Source organism: Pinus tabuliformis, chromosome 8 (genome assembly GCF_031772625.1).
Source record: "Pinus tabuliformis cultivar Carrire ecotype Pingquan chromosome 8, CPIR1, whole genome shotgun sequence".
Taxonomy (NCBI): Eukaryota; Viridiplantae; Streptophyta; class Pinopsida; order Pinales; family Pinaceae; genus Pinus; species Pinus tabuliformis.
In genome coordinates this window covers 465,309,284-465,329,938 of record NC_142294.1, presented here as the reverse complement: position 1 = coordinate 465,329,938, position 20,655 = coordinate 465,309,284, and the positions used below count along the sequence as shown (strand labels likewise).

At 37.0% G+C, this 20,655-nt stretch overlaps 1 pseudogene; it reads left to right on the top strand.

The window, feature by feature from the left end:
• Positions 1–19,006: 19,006 nt before the first annotated feature.
• On the top strand, positions 19,007–20,146 carry LOC149236059 (BTB/POZ domain-containing protein At5g60050-like; annotated as a pseudogene).
• Positions 20,147–20,655: the final 509 nt, after the last annotated feature.

Sequence of the window (20,655 nt, the reverse complement as noted above, 5' to 3'; positions counted from 1 at the left end):
GAGTTTGATGGCTCTGTCAACAAGTTAGGAGCAGGGGTAGGTGTATGGATTCACAATATACATAACAATCATGCAGAAGGCCATGCCTACAAATTGAATTTCAAATGCACCAATAACATGGCAGAGTATGAGGCTCTCCTTTTAGGCCTTAAACTGCTCAAAGCTCTAGGAGCTGCGAAAGTATCCATTCTAGGTGACTCAGATTTAGTCATACAGCAAATGAAAGGCAACTTTGTTACTAATGACAATAGAATGAGGGCCTATAGGACTGCTGCCACTAATATACTCAATGCATTCACTGAATCCAAGCTTGCCAAGATCTCAAGAGATCATAACATTCATGCACACAACCTAGCCACTTTTGCTAGTACATGCAAGCTACCCTTTGAGCCAAATCACCATTTCACTACTGAGATAAAACATAGGCCTGCTATCCCAAATAATGTTAAAGATTGGCAAGTGTTTGAAAATGATACCCAGATTAACAATTTCCTCACTCTTGAGCATGAGTTTTCAAATATTAACATTGACATGGATGATATGACGGATGAACAACAGCAAACAAATGAAAATCAGTAGGCTGTAACCATTGTAACAGCCAAACAAATGCTAAACCCAACTATTTTTGACAATACAAACATAGAAGAGCTGAAACAGATGCATTTGGAGGAAATAGCCAAAACAGAGGCCGAGATCGTTAATCTAAAAGATAACTTTCTCCCTACTGGCCTCACTCTGTTAGAAGATATGTTTGATGCAAATGATGTTCCTAGAAAACCAAAAATGCAGCCCTTAAACGCTGCTATAGAAGAACACAACATTGGGACAACAGAGAATCCCAAAATGATCAAACTATCTCAATCTTTGCCACATGATCAAAAGCCCAAATATGTTGATTTGTTCAAAGAATTCCAAGATGTATTTGCTTGGAGTTATGAGGACATGAAGTCCTATGACACCTCAATGATCCAACACACCATTCCCTTAAAACCAAATCAAAAGCCCTTCAAACAGAAACTAAGGAGAATCAATCCTGTGCTTCTCCCATTGATTGAAAAGGAAGTGAAAAGAATGTTTGAAGCAGGTATCATAGCACCCATCAGATTTTCTGAATGGGTATCCAATCTTGTTCCCACAAGAAAGAAGACAGGTGAGATTAGGCTATGTGTAGATCTAAGAAATTTAAACCAAGTCTCCCTAAAAGACCACTACCCATTGCCAAAAATGGACCACATCCTACAAAGAGTAGTGGGGTCATCTAGAATCTCTTTACTAGATGGCTTTTCAGGTTTCAATCAAATACTGGTTCACCCGGATGACCAAGACAAGACAGCCTTTACCACACCGTGGGGAACATTTAAATATGTGAAGATGCCTTTCGGACTTAAAAACGCTGGTGCTACCTTTCAAAGGGCGATGGATATTGCATTTGCCAAGGAAATACATGATTTCCTAGTTGTCTACCTTGATGACTTAACCCCTTTCTCCAAATCTGATCAAGAGCACCTAAAACATTTGAGGCAAATATTCATGACATGTAGGAAATATGGCATTTCCTTGAACCCCAAGAAGTCTCTCTTTGGCCTTGAAGAAGGTAAATTACTAGGCCATATCATATCAAAAGATGGTATTAGAATAGATCCGGAAAGGATCCAAGCCATTTTGCAAATCCCATATCCAAGAAACATAAAAGAGTTGCAAGCATTCCTTGGAAAGATCAATTTCCTAAGGAGATTTATCCCAAATCTAGCCGAGCTGATAAGACTGTTAAGCAACATGTTAAAAAAGGATGCCAAGGTAAAATGGTCTCTCGAAACCAAGCAAGCCTTTGAGAGTATCAAAACTGCCTTAACCCAAGCCCCAGTCCTCACAAGTCCACAATTTGATAGGGACTTCATCATATTCTCATTTGCATCTGAGCACACCATAGCTGCTGTCCTTTTGCAAAAGGATGATCAAGGAGCTGAAAAGCCAATTGCATTTTTTAGCCGAGCCTTAAGAGATGCTCCTTTGAAGTACCAAATCATGGAGAAGCAAGCCTATGCCCTTGTTAAAGTAATCAAAGATTTCCGAGTTTACATTTTATATTCACATGTGATTGCCTATGTCCCAAATGCTGTTGTAAACGACATATTAACCCAAGAGGGGCTAGAAGGCAAAAGAGGCAAGTGGATTGCTAACATCCTTGAGTATGACATAGAAATAAAACCAACCAAGCTCATAAAGGGACAAGGTTTAGCCAAACTGATGTCCGAAACAAACTTTTAAGCCTTAGACATTAACCAACTGGACAATGAACAGGAGATGGCGACTCCACAGATCAATGAAACCTTTTTGCAATCCCCATGGTATGCTAATATATGTTTTGTATTGTTAAGCCTGTTTGCTCCCCCAAGATTGTCCAGAACCAAGAAAAGATTTTTGAAAATGAAGGCTTCAAAGTTTTGTGTCATAGATGGTGTTTTATTTTGGAAAAATCATGAAGGCATACTGCTTAATTGTTTAACCATGAATGAAACTAACAATGTCATGAAAGAATTCCATGCAGGGGATTGTGGAGGACATCTATATTGGAAGTCCACTGCGGATAAAATTTTAAGGGCTGGTTTCTATTGGCCCTCTCTGTTTACAGATGTAAAGAAGTTTGCTATCTCATGTCATAAATGCCAAATTTTTGAGGGCAAAAGAAAGCTGTTACCTCTGCCTCTTAAGCCCATCTCAACCAAAAAACCTTTTCAACAATGGGGTCTTGACTTCATTGGAGAAATCCACCCCTCTTCCTCAGGACAGCATAAGTGGATTCTAATACCCACCGACTATTTCACTAAGTGGATTGAAGCCATCCCATGTAGACAGGCCAATGACTCCATCATTATCCAATTCCTTGAGACCAACATCCTATCTAGATTTGGCTGCCCTGAGAAGATCATTACTGATAACACCGCTGCCTTCAAATCCAAAAAGATGATCAATTTTTGCCATAAATTTCACATTACCTTGGGCCACTCCACAGCCTATTACCCTCAAGGTAATGGCTTGGCCGAATCATCCAACAAAAGCCTCATCAACATCATAAAGAAAGTGCTAGAGGAAAACAAAAAGAACTGGCATAGAAAGCTCACAAATGCCCTATGGGCAGATAGACTTTCAACAAAGAAATCCATTGGGATGAGCCCTTATGAGCTGGTGTATGGCATGGAGGCCAGATTTCCATCTTCCTTGGGCATTCCTATCATCAAGTTGTTACAAGAGATCCAAGCATAACCAAATGATATTCAAAGAAGAATAAACCAGATCATTCATCTTCAGCAAACAAGAGAACAGGTCTATAACAGAGCTCAAATTTTGCAAGAGAAGCTCAAAAAGATGTTTGATAAGAGAGTTAAGGCTGAAGATTTCTATGTTGGCAACAAAGTTCTAAGGTGGGACTCACGAAGAGAAGACAAAGGCAAACATGCAAAATTTGATTTTTTATGGAAAGGTCCATTTGTTATTAGCGTTGTGCAGGGCAATAACACATATTTCCTCAAATCTGTAGAGGACGACATAACTGAAGAAGGCCCTGTCAATGGCCGAATGCTAAAGAATTATTATGCTCCCTATTGTTGAACACAACACAGCTGTATTATATTTGTACATAAATACTTGTATTTTCAGCACTTTGTTTTTTTTAGCAGGCTGAATAATGGAACAGTGCAGGAGAGTTTTTCTAAAGGCAGAACCAAAGCAAGTCCTCCATCCAGATCTCTGTCATTACATTAATCACAGCAAAAGAGCAGGCAATTCTTTCCGACAATGGTATTAAAAGAAAAGAGGATTTTTCAGTTTACATCAGCACCCTTTTTCAAGACAGAATCAAGGGAAGTGCTTCAGTTTTGTTCCCCTATGTTGTGTTTATTTCAAAGGCAGGTTCTCAAGCACAGGTGCATGTAATAATAGAGAACCCAGAAGAAAGCAGGCGATGCTGCTATGCTGTAAAAATTCAGTTGATGAGAATGGTGTGTTCAGGTTTCAAAGTTTCAATCATTTGACAGCCAGCACAAGGGAAGTTTCAGTCTACAGCAGCAATAGAAGATCAAGGCAAAGACCTACTGTTCTTGGCTTTTTGCAAGGAAAAGCCATCCCCAAGTGGAGGCACTGTTAGCCTCCTGTTGCAACAGGTGTTCATATTTCATGATTGACAGTTGAAAGTGCCAAATATGTCATACTTTGCATACTGCAAAGCTCCATATTTCCAAAAGAGGCCAAATAAAAGACCATGAAAGTGTGCCAGTCTAAATGCCACTGCTCTATTCCAATTTTGATAAGTTATTCCCTTTTGAAGAATTTTCTATTAAGGGAAGGCCAAACAACTTAATCTTGGCTTCCCTAGGTTTCAATTTCTTGTTCTAGAATGTAGAGAATGAAGATCGTCCAAACAATTTAATCTTGGCAGATTTGTAGGTAGGTAGAGAAACAAAGGAGCTTAACTGCTTAATCTAGGCCCTTGGAAGAAATAAGTGTAGATTTAGATAGGCGGACAGCAAAAAGAAAAAAGGATAATCAGGTTCTGCAAGTCCAAGTGCACCCATGCAAAAAGAAGAAAAAATGCTAGGTAAGTAGGCTGGGTAAGTAGTTTTGTGGCTGCAGAATCAAGCTGTGTGATCCATTTCATGTTTTCAAGTGTTATATCTATTTTAGATCACAAGTGCAAGGAAATTCCCCTTTGGAGGAGCTCAAGCGAGGCATGTCTAACTCCCCCTTCTTCTCATTCCCCAAATCACTCACTAACATCCCCTTGAGGACCTTGGGATCTGCCCAACCAGTCCTGTTATCACTTCATTTTTTTAAGGCACCAAGTCAAGCTTTGACTTTCTTCAGTGAAAAGAAGCCACATTTCTTGTGTAAAATCATGTCTCCACAGTCCATTCACTTCCTATGTCTAAGTTTCAGCTCACAAACTTAGCCTCTCCCCTACACTTCACCTCACCAATTCATATTAACTCCTAACTCTACTATCTAGCTCCCTAGATCATTTCCCTACCCCCCATTTTACAAAAAGCTATAAAAAATCCCAAAAATATTACATATCCCCCCTATAGCACTATAGCTATGTACATACAGTTCTGGGATATAATAGTCCACCTGGGACTATTATGAACCCATCCGTGTCATAACCCTGGGATTGGTCTAAACCTCTGGTTAGGCCAATAACCTATATCCACCCATTTACCCTTAAAAACCTTATAATTCTACCTCCGCAATCATTTCCCCAGTGTCCAATGTTTAATAGTTTGGTTAAACATTAAATTAACCCGCAGAACCCACATTTCCTAAAGTTTTGAACCCCCCGCAGCATAATATTATTTTTATATTCGCGCGGGCCCCACTCCAAAGTTGCACGCCACCCCAATCAACCCGCCAGCCGTCCGATGGACAGCGCCCGAGATCAATGGTGGGTGGTTATTCCTACATCCCGATCTGCCGGAGGTTAACGTCCGGGGGATGGGCGGTTTCCCCGTCGTACCCCCGCCACGTGTCAGCCTCCTGGTGTGTTCGAAGGCCCCTCCACCAATACTGCCTGTGCAGAAAGGTGGTGCGGGGAAAACCAGATACCGCCTTCCACCCTCCTACGTCAGCACCACGTCATCATGACATCATCATCCTGCGTCGGCCTCCTGCCACCATGTCCTTGCCACCGTATTGCCACGTCGCTGCCACCGTACTGCCACGTCGTCACCCGGCCGTACTGCTGACGTCACCTTGCCACGTCAACGCCATACTGGGACCCACCGCTGACGTCATCGTCAGAAAGGGCGAAGCGCGAAATCTGCACAACGGATGCCCTGAATGAAAAACCGAGGCAGTTTTTGATGCGCGATTAGCGCTTAAGGGAAATTGGCCAAAATGGAAGCCCTCTCATGGCGCAACTACCAGCAGGCCCAAAATTCGCAAATTCACAGGAATTTCTTCACATAGGTTCAAAAAAGGGGCAAAGACAGTTCTAAAGGCAACAGAGGTCCGAACAGCAGCCATAAAATGTCAATGGGACAATTTAAAGCATTCAGAAGACATTAAAGAGCCCAGGTTCAGTGAAAGTGTATCAGAGGAAGCGGCGAAGACTATCAGTTAGTGTTTTTGGTGGAAATCCGTATTTCCAAAGCAGGAGAACATTGAAGGCCCCAAGCAAAGTCAAAGAAAGCGGTGAAGCTATTTCAAAACTCTCAAATCACAGTTACTGCACCTCAGAACCACTCAAGAGCAGGGGATCAAAACCCAAAGCACAGTTATAGCTAAGTGATCAGCACAGAGCCGTAAAGACAACACATTAACTCCCTTTTGATACAACTACCCCCAGCGCAGCTCGAAGATATTTTCTTGCATTTATTTCAAGCATATGTTAGGTTAAAGACACTTATTATATCAGATCTATCTCAGATCTGATTCTTGTAGATATTTTACTTATAAAATCACCCTAATTTACTATTTAGGGGGTTGGTTGGTTAATGCACCCCAAGAGAGACTCGCTCTGTATATCTGATATGTTTTCTTTAATCAAAGACTGCTAAAAGCTTGGAGGACGGACTGTCTACTGTGTTATTAATGTTTTGAAGAATGAATATGGAATCTTTGTGCTGCAACATGACTCAATAAGTGTTTCGTATCTCTATTTTAAATTCATATATGTTTATATCATACATATATCACCGTCTAAATAGCAGAAAGAAAGATTAGCTTAGAACTTGCTTGGCTGCACTCTATGCTCAATTTCTACTGTTTCTTTATGTTTTCATCCGAATTGGTAATGAATATGAATTCCCTTTGGCTCATATTCCCCCTAATTCACTCATGTTTGACACTTATCTAGGGATTCTTGACTGCTCCTAGATAGAGCTCATTCACCTTCCCTTTGTTAAGCTGAATGGGAAATTCTTAATTGCTTCTCATTCCTTAGCCCTCATTCCATCCTTTTAGCTTGAATCATTGTTACATGTGCAACTAGCTTGCTCCATATTCTTCTTGTGACCAAGAAAACGCACCAGCAGTCCTACTCCATGACTCCACGCCCAATGGTTTGAACTCATCATACTATGCATTTCCTCTCTACTTGGAAGCCTCATCCATCCCACCAAACTCAAACAAAACCCCTTGAACTCAATAACTAGCCTAAAATTATCATCAACAAAGTTAAATTATAAAGAGAGAGCCCTCTCTGATTGTAGGTAGGCTAGGACCTGCAGTCCAAATATTGGTTTGTGGTTACCTCAGCCGTATTCCCTTGGGAGTCAAAGGGAACAACCTGAGTGATAATAGTACCTTCAACAACCATTCAAGATCAAGATAGATGCTAGTGGATATGCCATGGGTGCAATATTGATGCGGCATTGTAAACCATTTTTTACCATTCAAAGACTTTCTCTATTTGTTGTTAAATATCCCACATATGAAAAATAATAATATTCCTTGGTTCAAAGTGTCAAGAAATGGAAGCACTACTTGATATGGAAGGAGACTATCATACATACAGACCTTCAACCCTTACAGTATCTCTAGTCATAGACTAAATTGTAGCAAATTCGTCACTTCAGGTGGATGGGATTCCTTCAATAATTTCATTTGGTAATCAAGTACAAGAAGGGTACAAGTAGCAAAGTGGAAGATATGATTTCTAGGCCTCTTATTTTTGCATCTATTGTTTTAAAGAATTCTTCTTCATCTCGTGATAGCTATGTTGAAAAGTCTATTATTTAGGAATATTTTAAAAAAGTTTATGAGACTCTAACCCATGGATCATGGGTGGACAATTACCATTTGTGGGATAAGTTACTCTAGCATCTTTGGAAGTTATGTATTCCTACAAGTGAAAGAGTCCATGTAATATGAGAAGCTCACACTTCTCTTGTGTCTGATCACTTTCAGGTAGGAAAAACCCTTTCATTTACAAAGGTTTTTTTATTGGCCTTAGATTAAATAAATTGTAACCAAATATGTAAATGGGTGTGTGATGTGCTCTATTTACAAGCCCACTAATATAAAATTGGGGTTGTACATACCGCTCTTGGTTCCTTCTCATCGTTGGGAGAGTATCTCCATGGATTTCGTAAAGGGTTTCCTTTGTTGAAAAAGGGTCATGAAAACTTGTATGTGGTATTGGATAGGTTTAACAAGATGTGTGTCTTGATTCCATGCAAAAACTAGTTTACTAATGAGTAGACTGTCCAACTTTTCTTTCAACATGTATGGGTCCATTTTGGACTACCCACATCCATTGTCTCAAATCAATATTCTCAATTCCTTGGATATTTTTAGACAAGCTTGTAGAAGATGATGGGCACCAAGATAAAGAGGAGTATAGCTTTACATTCACAGACCGACTGATAAAAAAATGTTTTCAATAGACCTTTGGTTCATTTTCTTTGAGGTTATTACAACAATCATCCTAAGTTGTGGGATGAACAGATACATTATGTTCAACATGCATACAATAGGGCTTTGCACTCTTCTACTCAAAGTTCACCATTTGAGACATGCTTTGGGTACTTTACAAAAGCGCCCTTATATTTGGTCTTTGGGAAATATTAGGATTCCAATGAATGAAGTGATGAAGACAAGCCTTGCAAGTTCATTCAAAGGATCCAAATGATTCATCAAGTAGTGCAGGAACATTTGGAGAAGAATCAAGAACAATATAAAGCCTGACATGACAAACACAAAGTTAATGATCAGTTCTAGGTTGGAGACCAAGTATGGCTTCACATCAGCAAGGAAAGGTTGAAGGGAGAAGGTAATAATTTGAAACCAATTAGATATGGTCTATTCGCCATCTTAGAAAATATTGGGACAAATGTTTATCACCTTGATCTTCTAGCATATGTGCAGGTGTATTCCATAGTCAATGTTGAGAACTTGAAACTTTATGAACCGCCCATGATCATGGATCCATAGGAGAGTGGTCAAGTTTCATTAGTGAGTGATTTTTCTCCAGAATACTTGGACAAGTTTCCCGAAGAGATCGTCCTAAAACAAATAACTAGGACTTCACGACAGGGAAATGTGGAGTACCTTTGTGTGGGTTTCAAAGGAATGCATCCTAGCAAGGAACAATGGATTGAAAAGGAGAAAGAGAGGGATCAATTCCCTTACCTACCTATTGATTGGTAAGGATTTTGGATGCCCAAAATCTCCTTAGTTGGAGGGATTGATCTAAGAGGATACCAAAAATATAAAAAAATGAAGTACTCAAATCTTAGAAAATTGGCAGCAAGTCATAGATCTCATCGAGACGATTCCAACATCATGAACGACACCTCAATCCAAGCATGTATGACAAAGTTATGGTCATCTAAGGTTTGGAACAAATAACAAAAATTATATGCAGGTGGGACCCATAGGGTGCCATGTTACACTTCCATAGACTTCCATGTGGCATCCCAGTCAGTATTTGGTGGGACCCACAAAAGTCTGACATGGCAGTATAGTTTACACGTATCATATATGATGTGTCAAGGCAAGTTGTTAAGATAGGTGACTAGGCACACGAATGGGCTAATGGGGTAAGTGCCACATGGCACTAATCTAGTAGCCCACAAAGGCCCAACCAACCCACAAACACATGGAAATTTAAATGTATGGATGAATGGTCAAAGCTTGGGCAGTTACATATAACCAACATACGTTACAACAAACCACACATATATTATAGGTTGTGCTGGTTTGTGAGATGATTCAACAATGTATTACTTGGGAGTTAGCACAACATTTGTCATCATTACGGGGAATATGGTAGTGCTACATGTGTTTATTGTCATAAGAAAAGTATAAACACTTAGTATGATATGAGTAACATGACTAAGGAAAAATGTATGAGTAAATATTTAGGTTTAACCATATACTTTTGATTATAAAAAAATGATTTGAGGTAAAGGCTAAGTAAGGATATGTGGTATAGAGTTAGGAATGGGATGTGGGAAGGAAAATAGAATGAAACAGGGTAACAAGTACAAGATGATTGATTATATATACAAAAATAAATCCCTTTGTTTCTAAAAGATAAAAAATGGATCATAGATATCTTTACCTCGGTAACAATTCAATCACCAATACCTGGTTGTAACTAGTTTGATGTTGAAGGTCTTGAGTTAAAAAAAATTGAATAGCTATGTTGGGAAGTAAGAATATCACTTATAGGTCTTCCAATACCACCTATTTTATTCTAGTACCATATTATATTTTGTGAAAGTTATAACTTTGAATTGTTTTTAATTGTTGTAATAGGTTGAAATCAATTTGAAAATTCAAAGGCAACAATCCAATGCTAAAATTTGATGATGCCTCAGAAAAATAATTTTAGGAGCAATAATAAACAAGGAAGTGAATAACAAAGGATGATGTTGGTCTCAATCTCTATAACAAGGAAGAAATTTTGCCCCTTTTGATATGAGCCCTATCAAGGGTACAAGATAGCCTCCAATTTTTTAAACAACCAGCTTGTCCTTGATACCTTGTATACTAAGCCCATTTTATTAACACGCTAAAAATTACAATTGTTTTCAAATTCTTCAACCAATGATCTTCACCACATTCAAATCATAACAAAATTCCATCTATGTGAAAATATTTGTTGAAGTTGAAAATAGAAGGAAATCATTGGATTACTAGCCAATGATAAAAGTTGTTAACCAATGCGAGACAACTCACCTTTGATGTTAATGAATGTCAAGGTGCTCGAGTACATCTTGCTAGGAATGAATAGATGAGATGAAGTTACGTCTCCTACAAGATCTAATAAAAAAGTAACATTAAGGAATCCCCTCTATCATTAATGAGAGAAGCTTCCATTTATGTATGCAAACCTCTAGGTACCATAAAAACATCTAACTTTGACCCTTGACAATGTGATGAAGCCTATGGGAAAAAAAAATTTGGAAGGCATCCAACATGATAAAAATAAAAATAATTTAAATATTACGGAAAAATATTTATAGCATGAAAAATTCAACAAGGGCTAGCCTGCTATCAAGATGGTTTTCAAGCAAGCCCACATTTAGCTACATCAACAAGCTGATTTTCATAACTAGACTAATTATTTCTCTTTATTTTTTTCTTTTTACATATATTTTTTCCTTTTTAGTCATATACATATTTATGCATACAAATATTGGAAATAAAATAAAATTAGATGTGAAATGTGAAAGAGGGAGTGGAAGGCTCCCCACTTACTACCTCCATTTTTTGACATTGCATAATGTCTTGAACATTTTTTTCTTTGGAGATGAGTTTGTGATAGAGTCTCAATAGATGAACATTAAACACAAAGGGAGCCATCTCATCATCAATATTCCTTATTCTCATTGAGCCATTATCAAAAACAACCTCAACCTCATAAGGTCCCATCCATCATGTAGTGAGATTTCCTTTAACGTTTTTAAATCTGGAGTCAAAGAGAAAGGCCCAGTCCCCAGGCTTGAATATTTTCTTCCTGATAAATTGGCATGCCATTTAGATCGTTGTTCCTAGAAAATAATGGTACATTGGATGAAATCTTGTGGAATTTCATCCAACTCATCAAGTTGAGAAATTCTCTTCTTCTGAGCATCTAGAAAGTCCATATTCAACAACATGGATGTCCTAAAGGTATTCACTTGGAATTCAATAGGAAAGAGAACATGTTTTCCATATACCAACTCATAAGGTGTAAATCTTGTAGTAGTCCTCCATGCAGTCCTATAAGCCCAAAGTGCCTCAAGTAGCCTATCTAGTGCAACTACACTATCTTGGTTAGAATGGCTTCCAACACTTTGTTTGTGGATTCAACCTATCCTTTGGCATGCGGATGGTATGGAGAAGGTTTAAAATGATTTATGTTGAATTTCTGTACAATGGAATGTACTTCCTTTGACATAATTTTTGCTCCATGATCTATCATTATTTCTCTTAGGACACCAAAATGGGTAAGAATATCTTCGAAAAGAAATTCTACTACTAATTTTTCACTAGATTGATAAAGAGATTTTTCTTCTACCCATTTTGTAACATAGTTAGTACAAACTAAAATATACTTTTTATTTCTTGACATCAGATAGATTGTCCCTACAAATTCCAATCCCCATGTTTCAAATGGTTTGACAAGTACTTGGGGTTGTAGGGGAATTTTATCAACTCACACTAGTTTTCCCATCCTTTGAAAATTATCAGAACTATGACCATAGTCCTTTGCATATTTGAAAAATGTTGACCAATAATATCCTTGTTAGAGTACTTTGTAAGTAGCCCTTTTGTCAGCAAAGTTACCTTTGCATGGTCCATCATGAAAATCTCACAAAATATCAAAATATGTTCATGTGGGAAGCCTTATATAGGTGAGACCGGTTGTTCTGTGAAGTGTAGAATTTAGGAGCATGTTGCAGACATCAAGCATAATCATTCTAAATTTTTGGCTCTTGATGAACATTCACCAAACACTGAGCATCAAATTTTTACAGAGGATACTTGTATCCTTGCTAAGATTTCCCATTATCATCACAGAAAGTTTAGGGAAGCCATTGAGATTGAGAAGCATGTAGCCAACAACCTTAACAGAGATGACGGCTAGAAAATCAATGGAAATTGGATTCTTTCTCTTTCCTCAACTCTTTCTTCCTAAATTTCCTCCTTGTTTCTTGGGTTTTCTTTGTTGTTCCCCTTCTTTTTGCTTGTCCATTGGTATGTTATTTTTTCGTTTTTGTTATTATTTAGTTCTTATTATTATCTCTATTTCTTTAATTTTCTTTCTATTAAGCTTATTTATTTTTAATAATTTATAAGTACAATCATAAATTAGTATATATTATTATTATTTTTTCCGAAGAAAGAGAATTCGTAATTTCCATTAATTTCAGAAAATTACATGCTGTAGATGCTGAACGCATATGCTGTAGTGTGGGTAAACCACTTACAAAACAATACTTCAAGAGAAGTATGCAGAAAAGCCCTCAAAACAGGGCAGCAAGAAGAATGGATCTGTAAACCCCAACAGGAGGATACCCCTACCCATTTCAAGCCAAAAAAAACAGAAAAATAACAATAGCTCCTGGAGAAAGTGCAGAAAGTTCGAAATGACCGCCAAGACAAAAAGGAGAGGCACGAAATGGAAAGGAGCAGCCAAGGTAGCCACACCCCCCACCCCCTCAACTCTCCTTCTGTGAAGAAGCCAGAGGAAGATACCGCCCAAATATCCAAAGAAACCATAAGAAAAACCAACCAGAAACAACCATTGAAGAGACGGCACGAATCAGTGCAGAGACAGTCTCCACACCACAGATCCCTCAACGCTTCCAATAACTGCCCAGGTAAGCCAACGAAAAACCAAAAAAAGAAACCCTCAGCTCAGCAAGGGAGCCCATCAGGGCCCAACTGGAGCAGAGGCGTTTCAGGGTCCGGGGGCAGAGGCGGCTGGGGCAGCCACCTCGCCCCCACTAGGCCAACAAAGCCCCCGCCCCCGCACCAAGGTTCAGCACAGACTAGGAAGGTCCTTCAAAACAGTGAGTCCGGAGAGAGCCGAAGTCCGCCGATGACCAGTAGAGAAAGAAAATAACTCCGCCGCCTCCCAAAAATAGAGCACGAAAACCAGAACTCTACTTGAGAAATAAGCAGAGCAGACACACCAACCAGGGGACGGCAGACGAAGATCAGAGCCACGCTGTGGTGAAAAGAACCACCTGAGAGAAGGGAGTAGAGGCCGAAGTCTGTCCGCTCCACCGGCTACCAGAACCTTTGAGCAGCAGAACCCCCCAGACGCAGCAACCCCCGGCTGAAATGAGTCACCAAGCGAAGGTGGATGGGCGACGGAAGCCTCACCAGAGGCAAGCCCAGCCGCCGCAGGCGCAGGCAGCAAAACCAGAGCCGACAAGAAACCCTAGCTTCTCCCGCGCGGCGCTCCTCCATATATATTATTATTATTATTTCCCTATTATGATTTACCATTTATATATTAAATTGACATATTATAATTATTTATTTAAAATGTTGTTATTCATTGTTCATTATTTTACCACTTTCCTAAATTTGGTTGTTTCTATTTTTCATTTAGATTTTATTTATATATATTTTATTCCTTTAATATGATATTATGTAATTAGTTTTTAGTATTATTTAATTCATTTCGAATTTATTATTATTTTTTAATATATATATATATATATATAGATATTAGATTTAATACCATTATTACTTTTTAATTTTAATTTTAATTTTTATTATTCAATTTGACTCCCCTTTTTTCCATATATATATATATGTTAGGTCCCTATACTACTAGTGTACCCCTTATTGTTATTAGTGCAACCCCCTTATTGTATTGTTGTGCCCATGTAGTCCCCATGTTGTTATTATTGTGCCCCATAGAATCTCACTATTTTTATTGTTATGCCCCTGCAATATTGTTGTTATGTAGGCTCTAATTATATTGGGGCCACTTAGAATCGTATATATAGAAAGTAGGTATTTTCATTTGTATCATCCAAGAATAGTTCATTTGTGTAATGTAAAGGAGGTTCCCCCCTCGAAGAGGCTGATTTTGAAGTAGTTGATATATCATTTCTATCTTTTTGTGAGTTGGTTTCATAACGTTTGGTATGAGGCTTTGGATTCTAGGGTTTCGCTGTTTCAAACAAGCCATCGTGACATTTTTGCTATAACATTTTCGCTTTGAAGTTTCACAAGCTAAAAGAAAACCCATTCTAGTCGAAATAGTTCTGAACCTCAGGTCTGAATTTCAAATCTTGTTTCGCTATATTTTTGGAGATATGATATGAGGAAATTAGGGTTTTTGTAAGCTCTAAAATTCCATCTCAAACAGGTCATCGTGGAATTTGCGATATAATTATTTTTCTACAAAGATGAAGACTCTGAAATTAAAACCCAATTGAGCAGATATCTTGGTGAAGCTCGGGACTGAATTTCAAATCTTGTTTCGTTATATTTTCGGAGATACGGTCCAAGACATTTAGGGTTTTTGTAGACTCCCAAATTACATTCCAAAAAAGAGACCTTGGGAAAATCATCATAAATTTCTCTCTGAGCATCAGATTGAATTTTCGTAAGAAGTTATAGAAAATAAGACGGACTGTGCTTTTTTGTGTATTTGTCTTAGATCTGAAGGTCGAAACAGTGACACATGGCAGGTCGTACAAGTTCACTTTCCTGAACCAGTCTATAATCAGGTCACTATAGGATATTTGGCATAACTCTTTATTGAAGAATCCAATATTGATCAGACTAGTGGGGTTAGGAAGAGGACTCAGAGAGCTGCCATAAGAAAAAAAATCAGAACTTGAATATTTGAAATTACAGAGTTACAGGCATTTAAATATCGAGCTCCTAAAAGAAAGAAAATTAATGACTCGAATCAAGAAAATAGAAACACCTAGTAAGCACAATTGGATGGATTATTTGAAGAATGTGATCGAAGCTAAGATAAATAGTTTTATATGTGCCATGGAAGCTAATATCGATGATATGAAAGCAAACTTGAAGAAAGGCATGGAATATTTGAAGAAAGACATGGAAGGTTTGAAGGAAGGTGGGACAAAGATGCTACAAGAAAGGTCTCATAATGACGAAAAGGTAGTAGAGGAAACTCATGATGATAAAAAAATAAATGTTAATAATGATTTCATAGAATATAACATTGAATTGAAGACCCACCATATTCCAAAGATAGATATGAGGAAGTTTGATGGCAAGGATCCCATAACATGGATACTACAGATGGAAAAATATTTTGATCTACATGATGTGCAATTGTTACAAAAGGTACGTATTACATCTTTACATTTAGAACCTAATCAGTTTTTTATGGTATAAAGGGCTTTGTTCTCGTAAACCACTTGTCACTTGGTCAATTTTCACGAAGGAAATGATAACACATTATGAGGATACAAAGAGCAACACCTTCTTTAGCCAATTGATAAATCTCAAACAAAAGGGTTCAATGGCAGAGCACATTGAGGACTTCCAAAAATTGAATATAAGGGTAAATGATATTCTAGAGAAGCAGAGGATTGATATCTTCATAGGGAATTTAAAGGATAACATTCAACATGAGGTTCATCTTTGGGAACCTAATTCATTGGAAAAGGCATTCAGGTTGGAAAGAAAAATTAAAAGCAAAATTATGGCAAAAGGAAATCCTAGTTGCTCCTAGCCTTCCACAACCTACAAGGTTGACACCACAATAATTGGAAGAAAAAGGAGAAAACAAACTTTTTACAGTTGTGATAGAAAATACACTAAAGGTCATAAGTGTGCTAAGAAGAAATTATTTTACATTGATTGTGAAGAGGAGGAAGAAAATGATCAAGAAACGTCAAAAGAAGAGGATATACACCAGAACCAACCCTAGAGAAAGAAGAAATGAATCTGACCATATCTTGTAATGCATTGGCAGGAATTACCCCTCCTCAAACTCTCAAGATAGAAGGACATATCAAGAAGAAAAAGGATAAACTCACTTTCATGTAGAATCAAATGAAACAGCAGGCAGATCAACATCGCTACGAAAGAAGTTTTGATATAGGCTACTGGGTATTTTTACGACTACAACCATACAAAAAAATGTCCCTCAAGCAAGCTAGGAAGGATAATAAATTATCACCAAAGTACTATGGTCCTTAAAAAGTGCTGCAAAAGATTGGTACTATGGCATACACATTGGAGCTTCCTAAATCTTCCCGTGTGCCCCCAATTTTCCATGTTTCATGCTTAAAGAAGGTTATAGGTGACAAGCTCCCAATTCAAACAATATTATCGGAACTTGACGAGGAAGGAAAAATCATATTGGAACCTGAAGCAGTCACAGAAACAAGAACCCGATAGTTAAGAAATCAATCAATTTCAGAGTATCTCATCAAGTGGAAGAACTTACCCATTGAAGATTCCACATGGGAGGACAAGAATTTTATACATAAGCATCCAAAACTACTCAAGCGTTGAGAACAACACTTTTTGAAGGAGGGAGGTATGTTAGGTCCCTCTACTACTAGTGTAGCCCCTTATTGTTATTAGTGCAACCCCCTTATTGTATTGTTGTGTCCATGTAGTCCCCATGTTGTTATTATTGTGCCGCATAGAAGGCCACTATTTTTATTGTTATTTTTGTGCCCCTACAATATTTTTGTTATGTAGGCTCTGATTATATTGGGACCACTTGTCCTCCTATGTATAGAAAGGAGGTACTGTCATTTGTATCATCCAAGAATTGTTCATTTGTGTAATGTAAAGGAGGTTTCCCCCTTGAAGAGGCTGATTTTGAATTTGTTGATCTATCTTTTCTATATTTTTGTGCACTGGTTTCATAACAATATATATATATATATATATATACATATATATATATATATATATATATACATATATATATATATATATATATATATATATATACATATATATATATATATATATATATACATATATATATATATATATATATATATATATATATATATATATATATATATACATATATATATATATATATATATATATACAGTTAACTATTTATTATTTGTTATTTGACTTGTATATTTATTTGACTTTTTATTTTCTTTAGTTTTGTAACTACTATTTTTTGTTTTCTTCTTTACCTTGCATTCAACCTAGCTCTTTATGTATCCTTGTTAGATCAAAATCTCTTCATATTTTTTGTCCTAATGATGAACCACATTTGATGGTTCGAAACGCGTCAGTAATTTTCTCAATTATGTGATGGATCCGGAAGATAATTATCTAAATATTAAGCTTATTGTCCTCTCGAAAACATTTTATGATAATCAAGTATGGATCGATATGGAAGAAATCTCCCCAACCCATGAATAAGTGGCACTAAGCTTAATAAATTGTTGCTTTTCTCATGGGGAGAGATGTTGAGGTAACCTTCTTGTGCCCAAATAGTTGGCCATATCTACAAACCCATGGTGTTGATTTTTTTGTAGCATCGGTATATATTCTTGCATGCCAAGATCTCTCTTAAGTCGACCTAGAAGAATTATGGAAATTAAAATTCAAAAAATCATTTTATGGGTTTCATGTACAGTCCAAATTGTCAACTTGGCCCCACCATGAAAGGGTGTGACTCTTGGTCAAATTCACCCATTTGATAAGTATAAATACACATTGTGACATATTCATTTGACCAATTCAAATTATCATCTCTCTTCTATAATACCTACATGAGGGAGCAGATAGAGGAAAAAATGGTTGAAGTTTGGACTTGGATTTTGACACATATTTTTAGAGAATTTGGAATTATGAACCTTGTTGTAGAAAATTTCTCCTAGAAGAAGATTTTTTGGGTTTTCTCCCAAGTTCAAGTTTCCTAGGGAACAATTGTTATCTTTGTTGTGTATGGTTGTCTCTTTATGATATTACTATTTTCGTTGCATCACTGTTGAGATTTTATGTGTATAATTTCTCAATGATATTAGTGGCATAAAGATAAATTGTTAAAGATCATTAAGTAGTAATTATCAGATAAGAAAATTGGTTTCTACTATTCATCTTATAGAAAATTCAACATGGTATCAGAGATTTGTTGAGAGATCAACCAATAAAGAAAAGTGTGAAGGACTATATCTTGTGGATATTATCTACACTAAAGGAGTTTTAATATGATCTAGAGAGGTCGAGTAAGGGAGATCTGGAGTGAGTTTTGTGGAGGCTATTTGGAAGGGTCACAGGTCGTGGTAAGACAGATATTAGTCACAGGTCTACTTGGAGAAGTTGTGACCTATTTAGGTTTTTCTGAGAGAGGGATTTTCTTACAGGGAATGTTCAAGAAGGAAGCAAAATGGAAGAAATCACTTCAGTGTGTTTTTGTTTGTTTGTTAACATAACTTAGGTTGGGAAATATTTGAACCTTGCATCAATTGATGGCCATTTTTGAATGTTTTTAAGGGAATTTATAAGGCCATGTATTGCTTGTATTATATTTCTTAAGTGAAAATCCTTGGGGAAATTGGATTTATGGGTTTTATGTATAGATTAAAGAATGACACTAAACTCTAAAAATAGGCAGCATGTTAGCAACAGTAGTAGACTATCAATATTTTGTGACTAGAAGCTTGACACAATGATAAATGATGAGAATGATTTTGATTTTCATCAATCAAAGTACTGTAAAGCTAATAAGACTGGAGGATTCAATGATGTGGCTACTATCAATGCTGCATTGTTTATGCACCGAGTTTCTACGTCTTTTGATAAGGATATGGAGGAAAGAGTGGAATTCGATTGGTCATTTATAGTTCACTTGCATTCCAATGTTCTTAAAGAATCTAGGTATTTTGCTGCTCTTCTATATGATAGATGGAAAGCATTCATCACTAAGAAATCGGATAAGCCATTTCCTACAAGTTTGAATATGCTTATCTCGAGAGTGACATAATCATATTTTGTAATTTTTCAGTTGTTCTATTCCAAGGATTTTGTTGGAATTATCAGCAATGTTTCTTATGTGTTATCTCTTCTCCCTATTTATTCAAAACTCTTGTATGATGAATGTATCAGTTATTGTGTTTGGTTCTTAGAGGTTGTGCCATGGACAAAAGAGGAAGAGAGAGAAGTTATCAAATTGGTCCCTTATCTTAAGCATGAAGAGGTTGCAGAACTGCTTGCAAGAATCTCTTCTGTAAATGGAAATGCATTGGAGGATATGCTACACGATTTGATATTTACTGCAACTCAATATCATTCAAATGGTGCAACTTTTAAAGCATTTATGTCTAAGTTGTTGCGATATTATTCATCTTGAGATATTGTTCACCTAGTTTTGGACAATGCTTTTACTACAAGTTTGAGAACATTGAAATATTCATTGGAGGAGTATTCCAATCCCAACCTGAGAGGTGACCATGATGAAATTGAAGCTATGTAGTGGATGAACCTGCATACAACATGTGTGAATGCAATGCATTTTATATGTCTTGTAGAAAGAATGATTGAATTGAGAGTTGTAGAAAATGTAGTGAAAGAATGGAGTGATCAACCTACATTTACTGAAAATATACAAAGAAGCTTTAGAGATCATGCATGGCGTAACATAATCCTAGGTCTTCCTATACTAGTCCTTCATTGCACTTATCGCCTTACAAATTCAATTTTTATTAGGAATATCCTTGTTGCACGATAGTAGGCAAGGATCAAGGGGTTGAAAATTCCCTACAAACCTCAACAATTTCCTTCTAAATCAAAAGATAAGTAATTCATATATTTCTTCCTTGATTACTATTATTATTCCTTGGTCAGCCTCTTGTCTTTGTATGTTTTTATTTTTTGTAATTAATTCTTCCATTACCTACTTAATGAGGTTTGTAGGTACGTCATGAAAGTTTCCTAGGCAATTATTATGAGAGCAAATGGAAGCATTGGGAAGAACAAAGGAAATTTTGTAGCAAGGGAGTTCTCCTAGTAAGAGGGAGTGGACTACAAGGATGTTTTTCTCTAGTTTCTAATGGATAGTTTCTTGTATGACCTTAGGACTCAAGCATAAACTCAACAGACTGATTGGTGTTCAAAAGGAAAATGTACATAATTTTAGGACATCCAAGACCGTGCCAAATGATAGGAAGAATGTCCAATACTGAGGGAGAAAAATGTTAAGTAGAGAAGAGGGAGAAAAAATAGCAAAAGGATTTGATT